General features: G+C 39.5%; 1 protein-coding gene across 3 annotated transcripts in view; it reads left to right on the plus strand.

Annotated features, from left to right (window-relative positions):
* The window catches only part of TMCO3 (transmembrane and coiled-coil domains 3), an 876,118-nt gene that overhangs the window by 158,756 nt on the left and 690,959 nt on the right, over window positions 1-26,403 (plus strand). The window lies entirely within an intron of this gene.

Genomic DNA, 26,403 nt, shown 5'->3' on the forward strand with positions numbered 1-26,403 from the left:
GGAGTCCCAGGGAGAAACTTTGTTTTTACAGGATGTGGCCTCCCAGGAGGCAGGTCAGGCTGTAGGGGCTTCTCAAATAACTGTACTCCCCTCCCTTCCTAAGGTGTCTAGGCCCTCTCTTTCTGCTTCCAAGGCTTCTCCTAGAGGCAGGTCTAGTTTGGCTTCTGTGGGTGTCCCTCCTAGTTCTTCAGGTTCTGTGCCCAAGAAGCACATGCTTAAAATGGCAGAAGATTTAATTACTTTAATTAGAGGCTCTATGCCCCCTCCTGATAAGAGGCCTAGGATGGAACCGTGTTGGGGATTATGAGCAGGCTTCGGATGTGTCTGAGTCTTCGGCTGAAGACTTGCAGGAGTATTCTCATTATTCTGATTCTGATGTGGATGATTCTACTCCTTCTGCTTCTCCTCCTGAGGATTTTTCTTTTTCAGAGACCCTTCACTCCATGAGAGAGCATTTTAAATGGGAAGGTCAGGATTTCTCTGATTCTAGGAAAAGGCTTAGGGAATTTTTGTTTTACCCCAGCATAGGCCTTTAGCTATACCTCCTGTTCTGAATGTGGTGGAAGATGTGTTTGCAGAGGCTTCTCTTAATCCTGATTCTTTGCCTCCTGCTCCTGTTAAACCGGATAGGTATTACAGGGTGCCTGAAGCTCATAAGTATCTTTTTAAGAGTCCTAGGGCAGACCCAGAAACTGTTAGCCAGGGGCCTAAGGGTGTTAAGGCTTCTGTTGTCAAGAATCCGGTTCCGGCAGATAAAGAGGCCAGGGCCTTGGATAGATGGGGAAAGAAAGTTTATACTTCTTCCACTCTAGCCATGAGAGCTTTGAATTGCCAGTTTCACATGTTGAAATATCAAAATTATCTCCTTTCACAGTTGAAATCTAAGGTTGATGCTCTGGCGGAAGGTATTGATTGTAAAGAGTTACAAGATTTAGTGCATGTTTCTGAACAGGTGGGTAAGCATTCTTTGCAATGTGGTTTTGATGCTGTACAGGCCTCGTCTAGGGTGGCTGCCACTGGGTCAGTTCTTCGCAGGCATGCCTGGCTGAGGGATCAAAATTTATCTGACCATGTTAAAACTAGGATTTTGGATGCCCTTTGCAATCTGATGTCTTGTTTGGTTCTCCTGTTGAAGCAGTTTTAAAGAAAATGGAAGACAAGGCTAAGTCTATGCAGACTGTTAAAGATTTTTTGCAGGTTCAGCCTCCAAAGTTTAGTAGAAATTGGCCTACTAAAGGGTGGACGTATCCTTCTTATGATTCCCAGTCTAGGGGTAGATCTAGGCGTGGCAGGGGCAGAGGTCAGGGCTCTTTCAGGCCTAGAACAGGAGTTCTCCTGCACAGTCTTCGGGTGAGGGCAGGGGTCAGTCCTTTCGTAAACAGACCCAATGACCTACCTTTTCAGCTGCCAGAACCTTCTCACCTGGCAGCACCTTTGGGAGGAAGATTGGCACTTTTCAAAGAAAATTGGAGTTTGATCACCCAAGACAGATGGGTACTGGATATCATACATCACGGTTACAGGTTTTATTTCCATACCTTGCCTCCTTTCAAAGGCATGCCAGACATTCCTCCTCAACAAAGAATAGAGGCTCACAAGCAAATTTCTCTGTTACTCCAAATAGGGGCCATACAGCCAGTTCCTATGCCAGAAAGGGGCCTAGGATTTTATTCTCGCCTGTTCCTAGTACCAAAGAAGGGGAACACGTGGAGACCAATTTTGGATTTATCTATCCTCAACACTTATCTGGACATTCCCAAGTTCAAAATGTTGACGTTGCAGCAGCTTTTACCTCTGCTGGGCAAAGATCATTGGATGGTAACTTTGGATCTCAAGGAGGCTTACCTTCATGTTCCTATCAGACTAAGTTGCAGGAAGTATCTGCGTTTTCGAGCTGGGACTTCTCACTATCAGTTCTCTGCATTGCCCTTTGGCTTATCTACTGCCCAGAGTGTTCACGAAAGTTCTGGCTCCAGTGATAGCTTTCTTCAGGCTAAAAGGAATACAGATCTATCCTTATTTGGACGACTGCCTGATTCTGGCTCAAGGAAGGGAAGAGCTTCTTCAACATTTGGAATATGTGATAGCAGTGCTAAGATGCCTGGGGTATTCTGTGAACGAAATAAAGTCTAGTCTAGTACCCTCTCAGGACATGTGCTTTCTGGGTGTGAGACTGAATACAGCATCCCAGATGGCCTTTTTAACCCCGGACAAACAAAAGAGTCTATCCCTTTACTTCCATCAACTATCTCATCAGTCCGGGCTGACTGCAAGGACAGTCCTTCAAGCCTTAGGGTTCATGGCATCTTGTATTCTGGTGCTTCCCAATGCCAAACTGCATATGAGGAAGCTACAATGGTATCTCAAAATGTATGGACACAGCACTGCCAGGATCTGGACACTGTCATTCAAATAATACCTTGCATTCAAAAGGAATTTTGTGGTGGGCTCAGGAATGTCACCTAAACAAGGGACTCTCTGTGACCCGGCCAGAGGCGAGTCAGATTTTAACGACAGATGCCTCAGACAAAGCTTGGGGAGCTCATCTAAATGGAAAGTGGATACAAGACAAGTGGCCTGCCAGACTACAACATCTACATATCAACATGAAGGAGATGTTAGCAGTCCAGTTTGCATTAATAGCTTTCAAGGATTTACTTCTTCCAGGGCAGGTGTTGATTCTAACAGACAACACAACTGTCATGTGGTACATCAACAAGCAAGGGGGAACACATTCTTATCCTCTATGCAGGCAAGCAATGATTTTGTGGGAGACTGCTCTCAGTTTACAACTAAGTCTTCAGGCAAGGTTTCTGCCGAGCACAGAACTCCTTAGCAGATGTGTTAAGCAGACAAATCATGGATCCCCACGAGTGGAAACTGGATCTTCATGTATTTCAGAAATTGACAGTGTCCTGGGGAACTCCAGACATAGATCTGTTCGCTTCTCCACTAAACCACCAGCTGCCAAAGTTTTGCACAAAGCGGTTTCATCCCACAGCTTGGAAAGTGGATGCTCTTTCTTTCATTTGGAAAAATCTTCATGTGTATGCCTTTCCACCTCTGCCTCTCCTCCCAAAGGTACTTCTGAAGGTCAGACAGGACAAGCCAAGGATGATTTTGATAGCTCCAGATTGGCCTCGACAGCACTGGTACCCATTACTGAGAAGTCTAGTACGGAAGCCTCCATGGCCTTTGCCTTTGATTCCACATCTGTTGTCCCAGGAGGACAGTCATTTGCTCAATGTCAAACTTCACTCTCTTCACCTAACAGCATGGCATATTCTGTTTTAAACCATAGAGGGTCTCAACTTCCACAACAAGTTTTGAATGTGATTTTGGAAGCTAGAAGGCCTAGTACAAGGAAAGTGTACGCAGATAAATGGAAGAGATTTTTATTTTGGAGTGCAGCTAAGGATTTGGATGTTTCTGAGCCTGATTTAAGTGTGGCTCTTCAGTATCTTACTGAGTTATTGGACAAAGGTTTGTCCTTCTCTTCTATTAAGATTCATGCTGCAGCAATTTCAGCTCACTATGATTGTGACCCACCATTGTTTTCTCATCCTTTGTTCAAGCAATTTCTTAGAGGGGCAAAGAATATAAGATAGACACGAAGGGCTCCTACTCCTGCTTGGGATCTCAATTTTGTGTTGGAGAAACTCACTCTACAACCTTTTGAGCCTGCAGCTACTGCTGAGTTGAAATATTTGTCATGGAAGACTACTTTTTTGTTGGCCATTACCTCTGCAAGAAGGGTTTCTGAATTGCAGGCCCTTATGGCAGTTGAGCCTTTCTTAATTTTCCATAAGGATAGGGTATCTTTACGTACTAATCCTTCCTTTATGCCTAAAGTGGTTTTTAGTGTGGCTTTAAACCAAACTATTCATTTGCCTACTTTTTATGCAAATCCCCAAACTAAAGGGGAAAAGATTTTGCACACCTTAGATGTACACAGGCAGTTGCGATATTATTTGGACAGAACTAAAGGGTTCAGACAATCTCAGCAGTTATTAGTTTCTTTTGCTTTGTGCTCTCAGGGCAAGCCCATGTCAAAACAAACTATTTCTAAGTGGATTGGATTTTGCATTGCTTTCTGTTATTCCCATCATGGCAAAGAGATTCCAGCTGGGATTAGGCCTCATTCCACTAGGGCTACTGCCACTTCAACAGCTTTTTGAGGGGGTGGCTACTAAGGATATTTTGGAGGCAGCCACTTGGAGTTCAGTGCATACCTTCTCTAGGCATTACCACCTTCCACTGTACTCTAAATCCAGGGCTGGGTTTGCCACTGCTGTGTTGCAGGGCATTTTGGCAGCTCCTGCTTCATTATAGTTTAGCCATCCTCCCTTTCCTCTGCTTTGGGATTCTACCCAAGTGTTAGGACTGCAGTAATGTGAGATGAAGAACATAGTACAGTTTTGTACCTACCATAAATGTAGATGTTCGAAGATCCACATTGCTGCAGTCCAAACCCTCCCTCCTTCCCCTCTGTAGTTTGAGGTGGTTGTGGGGGTTGGGTTAACCATCTGAGGTATATTGCATATTGTATATATTGTATATATTGTACATATTTTTGGTGTTAGGCTGGTTGGTTGTTTAGTTGTTGTCTATGGGTTTTGACCTTTCTTTTTAGGGTCTTCTGACATCTGGGGCAAGAAAAGACTGAGGATATGACGTCGGTCATGCGCATTTGTACCCTGACGTTCTGATGTCAGTCAAATGCGCCTTGACCGACGTCAGCCTTATACTCTGATATTCGGGCCGACCGAGGGACAGCGGACTACCCAAGTGTTAGGACTGCAGCAATGTGGATCTTCGAACATCTACATTTATGGTAGGTACAAAACTGTACTTTTTGTACCTACCATAAATATAGATGTTCGAGTGTTCACTCTGCTGCAGTCCAGGTTACCCTCCCTCCATCCCCTCTGAACTAGCTGAACTTATCTCTACCACTATATCCTATGCTACCTCTGTGGTGTATTTGCTTGTGCCTAAGGGTATTATTTTATTTTTATATAACTATATGTATGTATAAATATATATATATATATATATATATATATATATATATATATATATATATATATTTTGCCTACCTATTGGGGGCACCTGACATCTGGGGCAAGAAAAACTGAAGAAAATGGCCGGACCAAGACTTTGGAATTCGGGCCGACTGCGGGACCGCCTGACAGCAGGATAACCCAAGTGTGATGACTGCAGCAGGGTGAACACTCGAAGATCTACATTTATGGTAGGTACAAAACTGTACTTTTTTATCCTGGGATCTCTACACCCAGCTGTCTTTTTTATTTATTTATTTTACTTCTGTCCTTGATATATGCTATAGAAGATACAGTCTATATTTATCAGTTGTCATCTTTGTGAGATTTTGTGAAAACAGGGTCCACCACAGGAAGGTAGTCACCAAGCCTTGAGGATGAATTAAGTTCCAACAATACTTCTCTCCTTTTCTTGATGATTTCATCATCTCTCCATTCAGACTATCTGTTTTAATGTCTCTAAGTGTTTTGGGTTTCTAATGCCATGGCAGGAATGGACCCCATTTCTTAGTCAGGGTATGATTAAAGTTCATGAAATTAGTATTGTTCCAATCTTTGATGTTAGCTAAGAGTGCTCTTCGCAGCACCCACAATGTGCCCAGAACTGACTCCTTCTGTAATTCAAATGGAGTTACATGTATCAGTAGCATATCTGAATATGACTGTAAACTCTTTTTTTATGAGACCCATTGCTTCTACTACTGTTATAATTGCCCAGGTATCCTTCTCCACATTGCCCTCATTTCTGCCTGCAAATCCTGGTATTTTATGACTTTGTATCTCTCTGTTCATAAGACACTGTAGTCAGTAGATGTAGCAGTTTCATTGATCAGTGCTACTTTTGTCTTCTTTTCATGGACTACTACAGCTGTTTTTTTCACTTCTGTTTTCTGAGCTGTTGATTATGAGTGACCCCTTTTGATATAAACTTCATTATTCTCTAAAATGCTTTGTGGCTCGGGTTCCCAATGCTTCTGAGCTACTTTGGTATTGCAGTGTTTACACAATACCTAGTACAACAGTCTTGCCACATTATTATGTCTTACAAGTATACAGGATCTCTGCTGTAAGTGTATCACACCCTGCAACAAGATGTGCAGTTGTTTCCAGTTCTGTTTACAAAACCTGCATTTATCTGTTTTTCCCACGTGTTCAGTGGACTTTTTAAACCAACGTGTGCATAGTCCACTGTCCTGGGCCACCAATATTAACCTTTCATCTTTTTGTTTGAATTCACCTCTTCTTAATCATTCCTGTGTCAAATTCTAATAGCCATGAGATTGTTCCAAGACATCTCTGTACTTACCACAGTATTGATGCCTTTTCCACATTTCTTCCTTCTCTTGTGTTGTTTCTCCTTATATTCTTTCTTTTGTTTTTTGGCACATTCCGTTTCTGACTGACATTTGGGTCCCTATCACTTTGTTGAACAAACTAATTATCGAATACCTCTTTGTCAAACTTTTTTCATAGAATCTTAATCTATCGAACACTTGTTGTAGCAAATTTTTTTTCAAAGGGAGAAAAATTAGTTGGCCATCATCGGGAGTTTGCCCTTTTCCCCACTATAGTGGGATCTCAAAATTGGTATATTTAGTTGTGGGGGTGTGGGGCCTCCCACCTGAATGAGGTTTAAATTTTGTGGTTGTTGGGATGTTTGCTAGGTGGGCTGAATAATATTTTTTCCCTGGTAAAAAATTTGCTAAAACGAGCGTTCCAAAGATTAAATTTCAATAAATAAAGTTCGAAGAGGTATTCGATAAATAGTTTGTTTGACAAAGTGATATAGACTCCATCTCTGACTACTTGTTTGGTTTCTATTCCTGCTTGACACATATATACTTCTGCTAAACTAAGCAGGGAAGTCATCTTAATTGACTTCTTCTCATGTTTTAAAACTTTCACTATGTTTGGCTGTGGTGATGTCAGTACATATGTATGCAGTCCCACTACTGCAAATCTGTATATGTAGTCAATTTTAAGGAAGCTCATTCCTCCTACAGAATGAGGAGTATGTAATTTTGGTATACACTGATTTTTGTATATCATTTGATAAGCTTGAAGCTCATCCACGGTGGTGCAGCGGTAGCGTTGTTGCCTCACAGGAAGAGGTTCTCCCGTTCAATTTTCGGCTGGAGTGCGGGGAGTGCCTTCTGTGTGGTGTCTGCATATTCTCCCCGTGGTTGGGTGGCCGTTCGAAAGACATGCATAAATGGGCATGCCTTTGTTGAAGGTTGAACGTCGAGCTGGCACCTGGGCGTTCGGGAAAATCTACTGCCAATCATTAGCGGAACAGAGTTCCGCTGTGGCGATCGCTAACCGGGAAAAGCCGAAAGACAAACAAACATTTGATAAGCTTGAAGCATTTTTCTTGTTTTCCTGTCCATCTGATCCAGTACCATTTGGTGTCAATCGTTCAGGAAGAGCAAATTGGTTTATACTATGTACTTTGTTCCTAGATATTAGGGCTGTTTTCAGTATTAATTTTAGTCTTCTAAAATGTTTCTTACTGAGTTTTATTCGCATTTGTTCATGTTTTTATTGTTGATCCTTTGTCAGCTCCCAAGTTAGGTCAGGATGAGTTGCTGTTGGCCTTGGCATTAAGTAAGATTGTCTTACAGTTGCAAAAATAAACAGGGGTAAATATAATGAAAATCAAAGTAAATGCAAGGAAAGCTTAGACAGGCTCAGATATGTTTCAATAGCATACACTGCCTCCTACTCAAATTCCTTTGTATCTCATTCCTGTCCCAGATCAATATTTTCGTGGTACTGCAACTTTCCTACTTTAAACATTGCTTTTGCACATTTATATGTCCTCTCAGAAAGTTTTAACCACGTGCAGTTGTGCTTTCAACTCCTCATCTGATAAACTATACAGCTTTAAGTCATCCATAGAAGTAGATCAGAAGTCTTTAACTTTTTTGGGAGCCATATTATAACCATGGCCTAATCTATTAAGGAGATAACTTAACGGGTTATGGACAAGACAAAGGAGCAGCAGTGACAGAGTCTCCTTGAAACATCCCCCTTTGAATTTTTATCCCTAGGATAATAATTATGCCCTGTGGTTTGGCTTAGCTGTAGAGTGGTTTGCCACTGTTGTATCGTCATTGTAATGTAATTCATCAGTATAGGGTGTATCTTGTACATCTGTAAGCACTTATTTATCCGTTAATATGACATGTTGTTAAATGTTTTTTTGTAATCTATGCATACAATACTTAAGTTTTTTCCCTTTTTACAATTCAGTTATGGCTTTATTTATCAACAATTGGTCCTTTGTTTCACATGACTTCCTTTTGTTACCCTTTTGTTTTTTTGCCATAATTGAGTTTTCTTCTAAATGACTATAAATTCTGTGTGCATCAATTCCACTGTACAGTTTGTATATTATTAGAAGGAAAGCTATTGGTCTGTAGTGTTCAGGATGGCTTTTAGGTTCACTCTTGAGGAGGAGTATCACTTTTCCTGTTAACTAGATCGGAGTCTCTTCAGGATGCACATATAAGTAATTCTTACTCAGGGCTAAATCTTCACATAAATATGGTAATACTTTTAGTCAAAATTTAGGTATTGTGTCTGGACCTGGGATTTTCCATTTAGGAGTTTTTCTTAATTTTGGTTCAGTTTCTCTGGCCATTACTTCCTCCCATTTCATATCCTCAGCATTTGAACTCATTACTGTTTCTTTTAATTTTTCAATCCATTCAGCATGTTTATGTTCCACAAGGTCTTCATAAATATTTCTCCAAAATTGATATATTTCTCCTTTTTTGGTGGTGTTTTTATTCCTTTTATTTCCAATTTCTCTATAAAATTCCATCCCATTTCATATCCTGAGCATTTGAACAACTTCTCCTTCTTTTATTTCTTCTGTCCATTCAACATCTTTATGTTCCACAGGGTCTTCACAGATATTTCTTCAAAATGTATCTATTTCTCCTTTTTTAGTGGTGTTTCTATTCCTTTTGCTTAGTTTCCCCATTATCTGTAAAACTTTTTGGTTATGTTTGAATTGCTTACTTTGTAGTTTTCCTTTATATCTGTCTGCATATCCTCTAAGTGTTTGTTTTTGTGCCGCTATCCTTAGTTAATTATTTACAATAGTGAATGATTTTTTCTAGCTGGCTTCATCATCTCTCCATTTGGACTCTCCCCTTTTTTTAATTTCTCCAAGTCTTTTGGGTTTCTAATATCATGATGAGAATGGACCCCATTCCGAAGTCAAAATGTGATTAAAGTTCATGAAATTAGTATTGTTGCAATCTTTGATGTCAGCCAGAAGTGCTCTTTGCAGCACCCGCAATGTGCCCAGCAGTGACTCCTTCTGCAGTTCGTATGGAGTTGCATGTATTGGTAACATGTCTAAATATAACTGTAGATTATTTTTTTATAAGACCTGTTGCTCCTACTACTATTGGAACTGTCTGGGTATCTTTGTTCAACATTGCTCTCGTTTCTGCCTGCAAATCCTGATTTTTTATGACTTTGTGTCTCTCTGTACACAACACACTGTAGTCACTGTGTGTGGAATTTCAGTGAACAATGCTAGTTTTGTCTTCTTTTCATGGACTGCTATATTCGGTTTTCTAGCATCTGTCTTTTGAACTGTTGGTAATTGGTGATCCCATGTGATGCACACTTCATCATTTTCTATGATGCTTTGTAGTTCGTTTCCAGTGTTTTTCAGCCTCTTCAGTACCATGATGTTTGCACAATCTCCAGTGCAGGTCTTGCCACGTTATTATGTCTTTCAGTATACAGTCCTTCTGCCATTAGTATGTCACAGCCAGTAAAGAGGTGTGCAACTGTTTCCAATTCGGTTTTACAAAACCTACATTTATCTGTTTCTCCCACATGTTCAATGGACTTTGTAAACCAGCATGTACATAGTCCACTATCTTGGGCCGCCAATATTAACCTTTCATCTCTTGGTTTGAATTTGCCTCTCCTTAACCATTCCTGCATTCATTCCTGATCAACATGAGGTTCTTCCAGAAGTTTTCTGTACTTGCAACAATATTTATGCATTTTCCACATCACATTTCTTGCCTTCTCATCTAGTCCTTCACCGTATATTCTTTTTTTGTTATTTGGCACATTCAGTTGCTGCCTGATTTTTTTTTTATCTATTTCTGGTTTGATTTCCATTCCTGCTTGGCGCCGATATGCTTTTGCTGGATTAAGCTGAGAAGTCATCTTAGATTTATTTTCCTCTTATTTAAAAACTTTCAGTATGTTTGGGTCTTCTGAGGTCAGGAGATAATTGTGTGGAGTCCCATGATTGTAGATCTGTACATGTAATCAGTTTGAAGGAGGCCCATCACTCCTTCGGAATGGGGAATATATAATCTTAGTATACACTGATTTTTATAAATCATTTGATGAGTATGAAGCATCCTTCTTGTTTTCCTATATAATCTATCCAACATGTTTTGGGGCTAGTCAATCACAAAAAAAGCACCAAGGCTAGCAGACTGTAGTATAAAATTGCTTTATTAAAGCATGTATAAATAGAGCAGTAATTAACCGGTTTCGGCTAAGCTAGCTGAAACCATTTTGTTACTGCTCTATTTATACATGCTTTAATAAAGCATTTTCATACTACAGTCTGCTGGCATTGGTGCTTTTTTTGAATTGGACTTATCCTTTTTGAGGCCATGTAGTTGCCGTACTTGCAAGGGTTCTTTTACTCTATGCCAGTCAATCACTCCAAATCTGTAAGTTAGGACAGGAAGAGCAAATGGTTTATAGCTTGGATTTTATTCCTTGATGTCAATGCTGTTTTCAGGATTAATTTAAGTCTTCTAAAGTATACCTTACTAAGTTTTATTCACATTTGTTCATGTTTTATTGTTGATCCTTCATCAATTCCCAAATATTTTATACACTCCCTCTTGCCCAAGTTCTTTTATATCACATTCTTGTCCCAAAATGATGCTTTCCAGGTGCTGGAGCTTTCCTGCTTTAAAGGTTGCTTTTGCACATTTATCAAGACCAAATGACATTCTTATATCATCTGACAAAGTTTTAACAAACCTAATGAGTTATACAGTTTTAAATCATCAACAACGAGAAGATGAGAAGTCTTTACACTTTGTTGCTTTCTAGGCACCAAATTATAGGCATGGCCTAAGCTGTTAAGTAAGCAGCTTAATGGGTTAAGGGCAAGGCAGAATAGCAACGGTGACAGGGAATCACCCTGGAATATCCCCCTTTGAATTTTTATCCCTGGGATAATAATTTGTCCTGTATCGTGGCTTAATTGCAAAGTGGTCTGCCACTGTTTCATGGTCACTGTAATGTAGTCGATCTGTGTAGGGTGTATCTTATACATTTTAAGCACTCTTTTAACCATGAATGTGGGATACTATCAAATGCTTTTCTGTAGTCAGTCCATTCCACACTTAGATTCTTCCCCTTTTTACAGTTCTCTAGTATGACTTTATTTAACAACAACTGATCCTTTGTTCTGTATGACTTTCTTTTATTGCCGTTTTGTGTTCTATTAGCATAATTGACAATTGACTGAATAGTGTATGCCATGTTCCATAAGGCATGACAAATGTAATTGGTTTTCAAGACAGTTTGTTATTGTTGTCAGGAGATCAGAACGTAATACTGAACAAGGGTTTTCTTGGAGGAAGTTGAAAAGATGGAGGCTGTTAAGAATGGAAAAGTAAGTAGAAAATTATATGCAGGATGTTGGGTTGGTGGATATTTGGAAGGTAACTGAAAGAAGGTCAGAAGTGAAGGGTTTACTTATTGTTCACATAGGTTCCATCTCTGATCATGTATACACACGTTTTTTGTCTTTGAAGGGTTTACTAGCAAGGTTTAAAGAGCTTGAAGTTGGCCTAATATTGTTCTGTGGTTGTGCAGTATTAGTATTAAAAGGTTGACAGGTGTGTAGCTGGGACAATAACATAGTATTAGAGGTTTCCAACCTATACCCTTGGAGATGAAAAATATGTATGTGGGTTAAAAAATAAGTTGCATAATAAGTTAGTTCAGGATCAGTTGCTCTTGGCCTTGGCATTAAGTAAGATTGGCTTACAGTTACAAAAATGAACAGGGATAAATACAATGAAAATCAAAGTAAATGCAAGGAAAGCTTAGAAAGGCTCAAATAAGTTGCAATAACCCAACAGAAAAGAGTAGGTAGAAATGGAAAAGATAAGGCAAGAACTGCTATATTGTCAGGATCAAAGATGGACAATTTAAAAATAGCAATAAAGCTATTCTGTTTTGCATACAAGCCAGAGGCAATAAGACTTGGACATCAGGTTGTAAAAAGGGCAATTTTTAATTGCAAGATTGAGGGAACTGAGCACATGGAAACTAAAACAGCAGGAGTTTTGAAGGTATTTCAACAATATTAAAAAAGTTTAAATACATATGAACGCAGGGAAGGGATTAAGCAGAAGGTCATTTTAGATTATTTAAACTGAATTGATGTTCATAAAGTGCTGCCAGAAAGGACATTACGTTGTCCAGTCCTATTACACTAAAGGAAGTACAGGTGGAAGTAAACAGACAGACATAAGGTAAAACCACTGGAACAGACTGTGTTTAATATAAGTTTGGAAAATGGGATAAGTCTAACTAAAGAAGTGGCATTCTAGAAAGATTTGGATAATGCAGACTTGTTAATTAAATCCCTAACACCTGGAGAGAGGTGATAATAATAATACACAAAGAAGGGAGGAATCCTCTGTATCGATCCTTCTACAGTCCCATATCAGTTTTGTACCACAACTATAAGATATGTATGTCAGTCATGGCTCAGGGACTGGCTGATACAATACCACAAATAGTGCCTTTGCATCAGTGTGAGTTTTTAGAAGGAAGGGGGTGTCTTCTGTAAGTGCTTACATGCTACTAGCTCGAGTCAAACGTGATCACTGCCACCTGCTCTAATTGGCAAGTACCATAACTCACACCATCCTCACAGCCCATTCTTAGGAAATTATCTATCCCTTCCACCAGCTGACCCTGCTTAACTACATAGCCCTACCAGAAATCTAACAGTAACCATCTACTTTTGTGTACCATTCCATTTGTTCTCTCAAAAGAGAAAAAAAGCTAGGCTTAATTTGAAGACCGACAGAGAGGTACTGTTTTCTTTTGCTGATATGAGGTTATGGTTGGTTGGTTGGTTGCTAATAAATGCAGTTAGAGGAAATAACTGTGCAATAGTCAATCTCAGACAGTATGAAAATAAGCACCAATATGCTCAAAAAGAAATTATACAATGTAATCGCCAAAAAGGCGAGAAAAGTGCTGATTGGCCAATCCAACCAGCGTGCACATTGTAAATCCAAAGTAACCTAAGTTACAGGTCCAGCCACTAAGAAATCATGCAGGCCTCCCTTTCTTTTTGGAGATGATGTTGTGTAATTACTAATCGTAGCTATTTACAGCTATTTGAAGTGCAGAGTAATAATGAGGATGAGCATGGTTAAGAATTATGTTAGTAGGTATTATTAAAAAAAAGTTAGGGGAGGGGCAATGGGTTAGTGTGCCGCTATGGTGATGCACACAATACTTCTTGGAAGCCAGGTGATCAGAGGTTACTGAGGAAGATATCCACGTTGTTTATATTTTGTTTAATGTTAAACTCAGTTGTCCAGTTCCTTCGTAAGCAGGTAAGAACTAGTACACCAATTATGTCTTCGAAATAGCCACTGTATATAAAAAACATTTTCTGTTATCGATTGTATGGTCACAACTTATTGCTGTGGGGCACTTGGCCAAAGCTTAGTGGTGTGTTTTATGGAATATAAACTTAAGCATAGATATTTGTACTGTATTGCTTGTGGAACTGATGTGAGTTCAGCCACTCTACTTTGTTGGTTAATGATTAATTAATCTTATCAGTTGTATACCTCGCAACTGCTTCCAGTATCGCATAATGTCCCTGATTTTGAATCATATTTTGGTCTGTTCCTTGTAAAATCAGTGGCTTTAGGGCAAACTATTGAGAAATGTACTCTCTAATTAATGACAGGTATTTGCGTTTCAGACTTCATACCTTTTCGAAAAATGCATGCTAATAAAAACCTGCTATTCTAATTTGCCCCTCCCTCAAAAAAAATAAAACACAGCCACCACCATTGTCTGACTGTCTCTGATTCTTTAGCTAAGAGGTTAAGTGGTATGATAATGAATGTCACCAATTTAGCTTTACCTCTCCACCAACATCCTGAAGAGTGGCTATTAACTTAGTGGGACTAACCCGGTCAAAAGAATAAATAAACTGTCCAGACATAACTTAACTTTAAGCACCACACACAATTTTTGAGCAGATGTAGGTGTGTTTTGACATGACTAACACTGGCTGATTGACAGCTGGATACATTCAGCCTCTTGGCTGTGAATAATGCATGTGGCGTCATTTTGTTGCAGTACAACAGAAGTATTATACAGTGTCACCTCCCAGTTGTTTGGAATATAATTCTCAAAAGTTCAAGACAAAACAGAGGGGCTGCGGCTAACTACATCAAAGTGTGGACTATTTTATCTCACAAAAAGTGGAAGTATACAAAGTAAAGCAAACAAAAATCTAAATAACAACACAAACCTAACACAACACAAAACTAACATCATTGTATAATAGCAATAACCCATGGCGGGGTGTGGATAATGCTGGATTTACCCACGGTTGGCTTGGTTTGGTCACGCTAGCCGTGGGTAAATCCAGCATTACCTACACCCAGCTGTGGGTTATTGCTATAAAAACATACTGTAATATGAGATAACTTCTCTTCTGTAAGGCTTGTGTCAGAATTCCATCAGTTCACCAGTATGGCAGGGCAGTTCTTGTTGCGGTCACAGATAGGCACAAAATAATCCCGGAGAAGTGAAACATAAGGCAAGCATGCTGAGTGGTGGGAGCAGACATGGACAGAAAAATGATTCACCTGACTGAAAGTAGGAAAACAACTGCAGACACAATGTGTCTCCTAAATGTCCTACAGGGGTGTCACAGTTTCAGAATCACATGCAAAATTTGGGGTCAAGCAGGAACTTAAATCTAGAAAATGGTTGGACTGGTTTGAGGAGGATTGTACCATAGAAAGCTTGAATAAGCTGTGTTTTTTATATTTTCTTCTAGAGCCGTGTGGGTTTCCTTTAGATATTCTGCTTTCCTCCCACCTGCCAAAACATGATGCTTGGCAACTGCTGTAAATTATGTAATCTTTACTGTTACCCTTGTGGCCTGTGACATGGCTGGAAAAGATCTGCGTTTATTAGTTCACTTACCCAGTTTTATAAATTAATAAACAAAAATAAACATTCATATACGGTTATAAGTGGGATGGTGCATGAGCATTTTTGCGGAGAGGCCTGAGATTATTGCTATTATCATTTTTGAGCATTCTGAGGTGTTTCAGCATTTTTGTATGTTTTTGTGGAAACACATTGACTGCAACAAGGTATGATAACTGGGTAAGGAATTCCAGACATTTAGAGCAAGTGTAGGAGATGTTTACAGGCTTAGGAAGAAGGGAGCGGGATAATATAAGATGAGAATGCACAGTGTGATGTCAGAATATTTTCATGCTGTTTTGCCCCCCTAGTAGGAAAAGAAACCCATTTAATGAGTCCTTAATTGCTTGTGTTGATGGACAATCCCCAGCTACTGGCCATTAGAGAGTAATCAGGATGACTAATAATATTGTTGGCCAAAAAGACAATAACATTTATATAGAAAATGCGAGACGCTGCTGAAGTTAATGAGGAAGAGACGTTATGACAGGTATTTATGGAGGAAATGGGGGAATCAACAAGCCATAGGAAAATGCAACACTTAAAAAAGTGGCATCCAAGGGTGCAACATCTTAGTAAAAGTAGTGAAAGGGAGAAACTGTTCATTGTAACTCATTTTATTTGTTTGAAGGAACACAGTAATTAGGGAGAGTGGTTAAGAGTGGTAGATGTCCTTCAAGGATGCATCTGCAGTCCTAACAAATGGGTTGTCCTGGCCTCAGGCAGCCCTTCGGTCGGCCGGATTCCAAAGTCTGGGTCTGGCTTCGGCTGATGTCGCACTTCACCCGACGTCATAGCTGCAGTTCAGCGGGTATAAAGGCATCAGCCGACGCCATTTTCCCCAGTCTTTCTTGCCGCGTGGCGCCCGAAGCAGAAGCTGTTCGCAAGTGCCGGTCGGTCAGAACCAGAGATTGCTACTACCGAAGACTTCTAAAAAGCTAAGTACCCCGTTGGGGACTCTTTCTTGCCTCAGCTGATGTCAGAAAAAGTGAATAACTGTTTAACTTGTGGGAAACAAATACCTCATAAAGATTTCCACTCTTACTGCCTACCTTGTTTAGGCCCAGACCACGACGTAGCAGCTTGTCTAGCCTGTGCTTCCTTCAACCGACGAACACTTAGACGTCGGTCGGAGTTTGCAGAGGAGTTTTTCGGCTCCGCTTTTGCTTATATCATGCCGTCGGAGACTCCGACTTCACAATTAGCTAAAAAGCGTAAGGAAAAGGACCGACACTCGCGGTCCGCGGTTTCGGCCGAAACCGCGGTTAAGCCAACCGCGAGTGTCTCGGTTTCGGTCAAAGCCGAGATGGCGGTTCTTCCTTCGGCCGAAAGCATGCCTCCTTCTACCGAGGCCTCTTCCAGCATGGCTGAATCTGCTACGGAAAATCCACCTGCTCTTATAGTTTCTCAGGATTTATCAGATACTATCCCCTTAGATGTATCTACTCCTGCACATGGAGCTGCTAGGCCCCCTGCATCCATGTCAATTAAGGCTTTTGCCAGGGCTAAAGCAGCTAAATCTTCAAAGGCCGTGCCTGCTAAAGCCCCCTCTCACAGGCCTAGCTCTAGTACTCAAATGCTTAGTCTAGCAGAGGATCTCATTTCTTTGATCAGGGAACCCAGTCTCACCCTGACAGGGCCTCTCACCCACCTCCAGAGAAGAGGCTTAGAGCAGAGCCCCCTGAGCCAGTTTCTTCAGATTATTCCTCTGATGATTCAGAAAATACAAATCCTCCAGAGGGCCCTTATTCTCCATATGAGGACTCTGATGCAGAGGATTCCATACCTTCTGCCTCTCCTCCTGAGGAATTTTCTTTTGGGGAAACCTTGCATGCTATGAGGGAACAATTTCAATGACAGGGCCAGGATTTTTCAGACTCTAGGAAAAGGCTTAGGACCTTTTACATTTACCACAGCATAGGCCTTTAGCTATTCCTCCAGTACTTACAGTTGTGGATGATGCATTTAATGATGCTTGTACTGCCCCTGACTCACTGCCTCCGGCCCCTGCTAAGCCCGACAGATACTACAGGGTTCGGACACACATTATCATTTGTATAAGGCTCCTATTGCAGATCCTGAAACTATTTCACAGGGCCCCAAAGCTGTAGCAGCTGCCTCTGCCAAAAACCCCCTCCCTCTGAAAGAGAATCTAGGGCATTGGAGAGATGGGGTAAAAGTTTATATTTCTGCTACTCTTTCGGCTAGGGCCTTAAACTGTCAATTCCACATGATTCAATATCAGGAATTTCTGTTAGATCAGCTCACTAAAAACTGTCCTCGCCTGAACCTTTAGACCGTAAGTCCCTTCAGGATTTGGTGCATAACACTCAGCAGGTCAGTAATCATTCCTTAAAATGCGGCTATGATGCACTGGAGGCTTCCTTTAGATCAGCTATGACTGGTACAGTGATCAGAAGGCATGCATGGTTAAAAGAGCAATCCTTACCAGACCATGTAAAGTCAAAGCTTCTAGATGCTCCCATGGAAAAGCTCAGTTTGTTTGGTTCTCCTGCACAGCAAGTGTTGAAGAAGGTGGAAGAAAAAGCTAAATCTGTCCAGACAGTCAAGGATTTCTTACAGGTCCAGCCTCCGAGGTTTAGTAGGAACTGGCCTTCCAAGAATTGGTCCTTTCCAAACACCACCAGAGCACAGAGAAGCAGAAATAGACGCCCTAGAGGCAGAGGTCAATCCAGAGGTGCCTACAGGGGAATTCAGTGGCAGCCTAACAGCCAGAGAACTACTGCCACAGATCCAGCCACTACCACTTCCACAGGACAATCACAGTGACTTGGCTCTGAAACCGCCTACCAGGGAACAACTGGCAGCACCCTTAGGCGGAAAGCTAGCCTTATTTTCAGCAAATTGGCATTACATTACAGGAGACAAATGGATTTTACAGACAATAGACAAAGGCTACAGGTTTCACTTCCATACTCTTCCAAGGAAGAGAGGAATGCCAAACCTACCTCCAAACCAAAGGACAAACACTCTACAGCAAATAGACCACTTACTAAGGATGAGAGCTATAGAAAAGGTACGGCTATGGAACAAGGACAAGGATTTTATTCAAGGCTTTTCCTAGTACCAAGAAAGGAAAACCAATGGAGACCTATCCTCGACCTGTCCGCTCTAAACACATATCTCATTGTTCCAAAATTCAAAATGCTGACCCTACAGCAACTTCTTCCCATGCTGGGCAAGGAGTCTTGGCTGGTGACTCTGGATCTCAAGGAGGCATACCTGCACTTCCCCATACGACCAAATTGCAGAAGATACCTCAGATTTCTTGCAGGATCAGAGCATTATCAATTCTCAGCATTGCCTTTTGGCTTATCTACTGCGCCCAGAGTATTCACGAAATGCCTGGCATCAGTAATTGCTCATTGCAGGCTTCAGGGAATTCAAATTTATCCATACCTGGACGACTGCCTGTTACAAGCGGACAGCAAAGAAATTAACAAAAGATTTGAAAAAGGTTATTCACCTGCTGCAAGCCCTGGGATACACAGTCAACACAAAAAAGTCAAGGCTGATACCATCCCAAAGGATAACCTTCCTGGGTGCAGAACTGGACACATCAAACCAGATGGCATTCCTCACAGCAGAAAAACAGAAGCAGCTACCACTCTATTTCATGGCATTAACAACGCAGAACCAGCTCACAGCAAGGAAAATCCTGCAAGCCCTGGGTTACATGGCATCCTGCATAATATTAATTCCACATGCCAGACTACATATGAGGAAGTTGCAATGGTACTTGAGGAATTTATGGTCTCAGCACAAGCACAGCCTAGAAACCCAAATTCCAATAATTCCATGCCTGAAGCAAGAAGTCCAGTGGTGGGCCCAGGCCTGTCAATTGAACAAAGGACTGCCCTTCCACAGGCCTCACCCAAGCCAGACTATCACCACGGACGCCTCAGACCTCGGTTGGGGGGCACACATGGTGGACAAGTGCATACAAGGCTTATGGACTCAAGACCAGATGAACCTACACATAAATCAAAAAGAGATGCTGGCAGTAAAACAGACAATTCAGACATTCAGACCATTTCTTCAACAGGGTCATTTGCTGATAAGGACGGACAACACCACAGTTATGTGGTATATCAACAAACAGGGAGGCACACATTCATATCCTCTATGCCGGATGGCAATGGACCTCTGGAATGTGGCCCTGAGCCTCAACATTCAGCTCCAAGCCATATTTGTGCCAGGAAAAGAAAATATACTGGCAGACATCTTAAGCAGAACCACCACGGATGCCCACGAATGGATGCTGCATCCAGACATCTTCAAAACCATCACAAGGAAATGGGGACTGCCAGAAATAGACCTGTTCGCATCCCCATACAACCACCAATTGGAAAAATTCTGCACAAGGACATACCACCCACTTGCTTGGAAGGTGGACTCCCTATCCTTCAGTTGGGAAAACCTGACAGCATATGCATTCCCACCTCTTCCTTTGATGCACAAAGTGCTACTGAAGATCAAAGAAGATCACCCGAGGATCATCTTGATAGCTCCAGATTGGCCGAGGCAACATTGGTACCCGCTACTGAGGAGTATGTCCCGGGAACACGCATGGCCTCTACCCCTACTACCTCTACTGCTAACACAGAACAACTTCAAAATCCTGCATCCAAACTAGAAAACACTGCAGCTAGCTGCTTGGAACATTACATAAGGAAAAATAACCCAGATTTATCTCAAAGGGTTAAAGACATTATCTTGGAGGCTCGCCGACACTCAACAAGGAAAACTTATTCAGCAAAATGGAAAAGATATCTCATTTGGAGTGCAACAAAAGGAGTAGATGCATCATTGGCAAACATAGCTAACATCCTGGAATACTTAGCAGAGCTTTTCCACAATGGTCTGCCTTACTCCTCCATTAAGATTCATGCATCAGCAATTTCAGCAGAATACAACATGGATCCTCCAGTCTTTTCTCAACCTCTACTCAGGCAGTTTCTCAGAGGAATTAAAAATGTAAAGCCACCAAGGAAACCACCATTGCCTACATGGGACTTGAACTTTGTGTTAGAAAAGTTGACCTCCCCTTTTGAACCAGCAGCAACAGCAGAGTTACAGTACTTATCTTGGAAAACTGCATTCCTGCTTGCAATCACTTCAGCTAGAAGGGTTTCTGAATTACAGGCATTAATGGCAGTACAGCCCTTCCTTATCTTCCATCAGGATAGAGTGTCCATGAGAACTAATCCTACCTTTATGCCAAAGGTGGTCTCCAGGGTATCATTAAACCAAGCAATACACCTACCAACATTCTTCCCCAACCCGCAGAACAGGGGAAAGATTGCTGCATACCTTGGATGTACACAGACAATTGCGCTACTACCTGGACAGAACCAAGAACAATAGAAAAACTGACCAGGTTCTGGTAGCATATGCAACAGGAATGGAAGGAAAAGCAATTTCAAAACAAACAATCTCAAAATGGATAGGAAATTGCATTAGATTTTGTTACTCTTTTCATGGAAAGGCAACTCCAGAAAACATCAGACCTCACTCCACAAGGGCTACAGCCACTACTACAGCTTTCTTACGAGGAGTGGCTACCAAAGACATTTTAGAGGCTGCTACTTGGAGCTCCGTGCATACATTTGCCAAGCATTATAATCTACCTTTATACTCCAGATCCCGAGCAGGTTTTGCCACTGCTGTTTTGCAAGGGATCTTAACTACACCATAAACTCTTAGTGCCTCCTCCCCCAGTTTGGCTATGGTATTCTACCCATTTGTTAGGACTGCAGATGCATCCTTGAAGGACATAGTACAGTTTTGTACCTATGGAGATACTAGCAAGAAGTCAGAAGTTCACAATCATAAGACACAAGAATTCATCACAGAACGCCAAATTTAATAAACGAAGCTTTCGGGTTCTCTACCCTTCATCAGCACATACAATCTTCTAATTACTACATTTATATAGAGGTATAATTAATGTCACATGATAAATACCAGCCACTAACAAATCACATTAATAAAAATTACATATTATAATATAAACTTTATAAGTAATACCAAATTTTATATTCAAGTTAAAAAATTACATATCAAAATTCATGTAAAGGATTACATATAAAAAAATATACATATGTAAAAAAGGCTATCAATAAATCCCTTTTATTATAGATTATCCTGCTGTCGTTTAACCAATATGGGTTTTATACTAGTAGCACTATTAAGACCAGGACTAACATCAGCCCGCAGTCTTATTATCCATTGCAGTTCTTTAATTTCTAGTGTATTATTTAAATCACCACCTCTTACTCCCAGGTCTACTATATCTATACATCTAAACTTGAACCTATGTGTTGCATTCTCCATAATATGCTTATATAAAGCATTTGTTTGAACTTTTCTGTTAATTTCTGATTTATGTTCGACAACACGGTCTTTTAGTCTTCTTGTTGTTTTTCCACATAAAATTTTTCACAACAATTACAGGTAGCAAGATATACAAGTTTGGATGTATTGCAAGTAGCCTTACATTTAAAAACATAGCTAACATTAGTTGTTGGATGTCTAAAACATTCATTTGCTTCTAAAATGTCATCACAACAGCTACAATTATAGCATTTAAAAGTTCCCAATTTAGTTTGTGTTGAACACACTTGTTTATTAAAATCCTTATAACACAAAATGCTTTTTAACAATTGCTGGTTCCTATATGCAAAACTAGGTTTTGGCCCTAATATTTTTTCTATTTCAGGCATAGCCATTAAAATTGGCCAATTTTTTTTCTATAATCTTACAAATTTGATAACTGTGTCCATTATATGTAGTTACATATCTAGTTTTATCATCTTTTATCTTTATTTGTGACTCTAACTGAACTGATGTCCCTGATGCTGCAGAATTAAATATTGGTTTATATTCCTGATTTCTACCCTTATTCACTTCCTCAATATATTTCTCAATCATAATTTCTGAGTACCCACTGTTTTTAAATTCATCCTTCATCTCTTTTATTTCATTTACATACAAATCATATTCAGTTGTCAACCTACTTACTCTAATAAGTTGTGACTTAATTATGCCACCAAAAATATGTACTGGGTGCATACTAGTTCTCTTTAGATATCTCATTACCTGTACATCTTTTTTATGTATCATAGTTTCTATTTTTCCATCTTTTTTATATATCTTTACATCTAAATATATTATACTATGCACTGAATAATTCATCTTAAATTTAAAAAATTGTGTGGTATTATTCAAGTAAGATAGGTAGGTGTGTAGCTCATGCTCCGTTCCCTCCCATACAAAAAAACAATCATCGACAAACCTTGTGTAGCATTTTACATATTTGTTAAGATCATGCAAATCATTTAATATATAGTTCTTTTCCCAATAATAGAGAACTATATTGGCAAAAGTATTTGCCACTGATGTTCCCATAGCTACGCCGGTTAGTTGCCTATATGGGACACCATCAAAAATAAACACATTTTTTGTTAACACTAAGTCAAGTAGTGAACATAGATTTTCAATTTCACTAGCCTGTATTACAGAGTACATTAATAAGAGCATCCTCACCGCATCAACACCATAATCAATAGGTATTACTGTAAACAATGACTCTACGTCTAATGTTACAAACATGCTATTTTCTGTTGCATTTGTATACCAATTATTTAGTTTGTATAAAAAATGTGTAGTGTCCTTTATAACAGTAGTGCAGTGGGATAGTAATTTAGATAACTCTTTTTGTAAATACTTAGAAATGGGTTCTGTTAGCATAAATTGCAAAGGGACATAGAAGACTACAAAAATGGCCATATTTTTTCATGGCCGAGAACTGAATATAAGCGCCCTAATACACTTAATAAGCTACAGCGGGAAACTGAGAATAATAAAAAAAGTGGAATCCAGCTACTAGATCAACTTGATACTTTTGATTTGCCCTCTACACCGACGGAGCAATCGACCAATCAACAAGCTGAATTACAACAAGGAGTATACACTACGTCCCGACGTCATGACGAACCACACGTGGCAGAGGAAGCCATGGCAGCTGGATCTAATGTGGGAAACAAGAATGCAACTACTTCTAATGCTACGAATGTGGCACCACATCAAATGGATATACAAAAGAAAAAACAGACAGACATTTCGGCTTTTTTACCGTTCCGTTTAAATCAACCGGAAAAGGTAATACCGTGCAGAGTTCGGACGGAAAGAAGCCCAATGCCGAAAACAGCGCAACAACAGATGCAAGGGGCGAAAAGGAAGAACGACAGCCCGAAGAAAATGAACAAAACACCTCGCAGGTGATTGATGTGGTGCCAACTATTATCAAAGGTACTGTGAATCTAACAAAAAGATATTTTTCTGAAGAAAACTATAGCTTATTGAGTAAAGGTTTAAAATTTATTCCCTTTACTATGGACAATTTGGTAAACATGATAGTAGATTTAAAACTGTTCGCCAGAAATTTAATGTTGAAACTTTTGTTTTCTAACTCTGCTACTAATAGTAATTGTTATAAGAAACTGAGTGTGTTTGTTCCACAATTATCACCAGTCATAATAGCATTTGTAAATATAGTGGAAATAGAGCTAAGGGCAATGTGTATTGGGAAATGTGAAAGAAAATATAACTTGACATATAATGAGTATAAAGTTTTAACATCTTTAAAAAACAACGATGAGATAATAATTAAACAGGCCGACAAGGGTGGAGCGACTGTGATAATGGATCGGGGACACTATATGGATGTATTTAATACTTTTCTTTCTGATGCTACAACATTTCAAAAAATTACATTTTTGGAAGTGAAAAATCAGATAATGCAAGTGAATATGCAAATATATGAAATGCAACTAAATGATCAAATATCATTGGAATTATTTAATTATTTCTCTGTTCCATGTCCTAGAATACCGCAAATTTATGGGATACCCAAGATACACAAGTCACTATCAAATCCCCCATTGAGACCTATTGTCTCAGGAAAAGGGTGGGTAACAGAACCCATTTCTAAGTATTTACAAAAAGAGTTATCTAAATTAGTATCCCACTGCACTACTGTTATAAAGGACACTACATTACTTGAATAATACCACACACTTTTTTAAATTTAAGATGAATTATTCAGTGCATAGTATAATATATTTAGATGTAAAGATATATAAAAAAGATGGAAAAATAGAAACTATGATACATAAAAAAGATGTACAGGTAATGAGATATCTAAAGAGAACTAGTATGCACCCAGTACATATTTTTGGTGGCATAATTAAGTCACAACTTATTAGAGTAAGTAGGTTGACAACTGAATATGATTTGTATGTAAATGAAATAAAAGAGATGAAGGATGAATTTAAAAATAGTGGGCACTCAGAAATTATGATTGAGAAATATATTGAGGAAGTGAATAAGGGTAGAAATCAGGAATATAAACCAATATTTAATTCTGCAGCATCAGGGACATCAGTTCAGTTAGAGTCACAAATAAAGATAAAAGATGATAAAACTAGATATGTAACTACATATAATGGACACAGTTATCAAATTTGTAAGATTATAGAAAAAAATTGGCCAATTTTAATGGCTATGCCTGAAATAGAAAAAATATTAGGGCCAAAACCTAGTTTTGCATATAGGAACCAGCAATCGTTAAAAAGCATTTTGTGTTATAAGGATTTTAATAAACAAGTGTGTTCAACACAAACTAAATTGGGAACTTTTAAATGCTATAATTGTAGCTGTTGTGATGACATTTTAGAAGCAAATGAATGTTTTAGACATCCAACAACTAATGTTAGCTATGTTTTTAAATGTAAGGCTACTTGCAATACATCCAAACTTGTATATCTTGCTACCTGTAATTGTTGTGAAAAATTTTATGTGGGAAAAACAAGAAGAAGACTAAAAGACCGTGTTGTCGAACATAAATCAGAAATTAACAGAAAAGTTCAAACAAATGCTTTATATAAGCATATTATGGAGAATGCAACACATAGGTTCAAGTTTAGATGTATAGATATAGTAGACCTGGGAGTAAGAGGTGGTGATTTAAATAATACACTAGAAATTAAAGAACTGCAATGGATAATAAGACTGCGGGCTGATGTTAGTCCTGGTCTTAATAGTGCTACTAGTATAAAACCCATATTGGTTAAACGACAGCAGGATAATCTATAATAAAAGGGATTTATTGATAGCCTTTTTTACATATGTATATTTTTTTATATGTAATCCTTTACATGAATTTTGATATGTAATTTTTTAACTTGAATATAAAATTTGGTATTACTTATAAAGTTTATATTATAATATGTAATTTTTATTAATGTGATTTGTTAGTGGCTGGTATTTATCATGTGACATTAATTATACCTCTATATAAATGTAGTAATTAGAAGATTGTATGTGCTGATGAAGGGTAGAGAACCCGAAAGCTTCGTTTATTAAATTTGGCGTTCTGTGATGAATTCTTGTGTCTTATGATTGTGAACAGTTTTGTACCTACCATAAATGTAGATGTCCGAGAGGTATGCATCTGCAGTCAGGATTACCCACCCTCCTTCCCCTCTGTGGTACTCCTAGGGTCTTGTAGGGTCCATCTTGTAGCTAGCTGGGGGGAATCTATTATGGTGTATTTGTTTGTATATATGTATATACATGTTTATTTCTATTTGCTCTCTATTGTTTGGAAACATTTGCATTTATCCAAATTTAGCCTTCCTAGAGGGCACCTGGCATCTGGGGCAAGAAACACTGAGGAAAATGGCGTCGGCTGATGCCTTTATACCCGCTGAACTGCAGCTATGACGTCGGGTGAAGTGCGACATCAGCCGAAGCCAGACCCAGACTTTGGAATCCGGCCGACCGAAGGGCTGCCTGAGGCCAGGACAACCCATTTGTTAGGACTGCAGATGCATACCTCTCAGACATCTACATTTATGGTAGGTACAAAACTGTACTTTTCAGTGGTGTGTGCCCAGTTCTTGTGTTTTTGTTTTTATCATTTTAGTTTTTATGCTTTTGAATTTTAAAGACTATTTACAAATAGTTGCGGTTATTGTAT

The sequence above is a fragment of the Protopterus annectens genome, chromosome 5.part0, assembly GCF_019279795.1.
Source record: "Protopterus annectens isolate FY-2018-M chromosome 5.part0, PAN1.0, whole genome shotgun sequence".
Classification (NCBI taxonomy): domain Eukaryota; kingdom Metazoa; phylum Chordata; order Ceratodontiformes; family Protopteridae; genus Protopterus; species Protopterus annectens.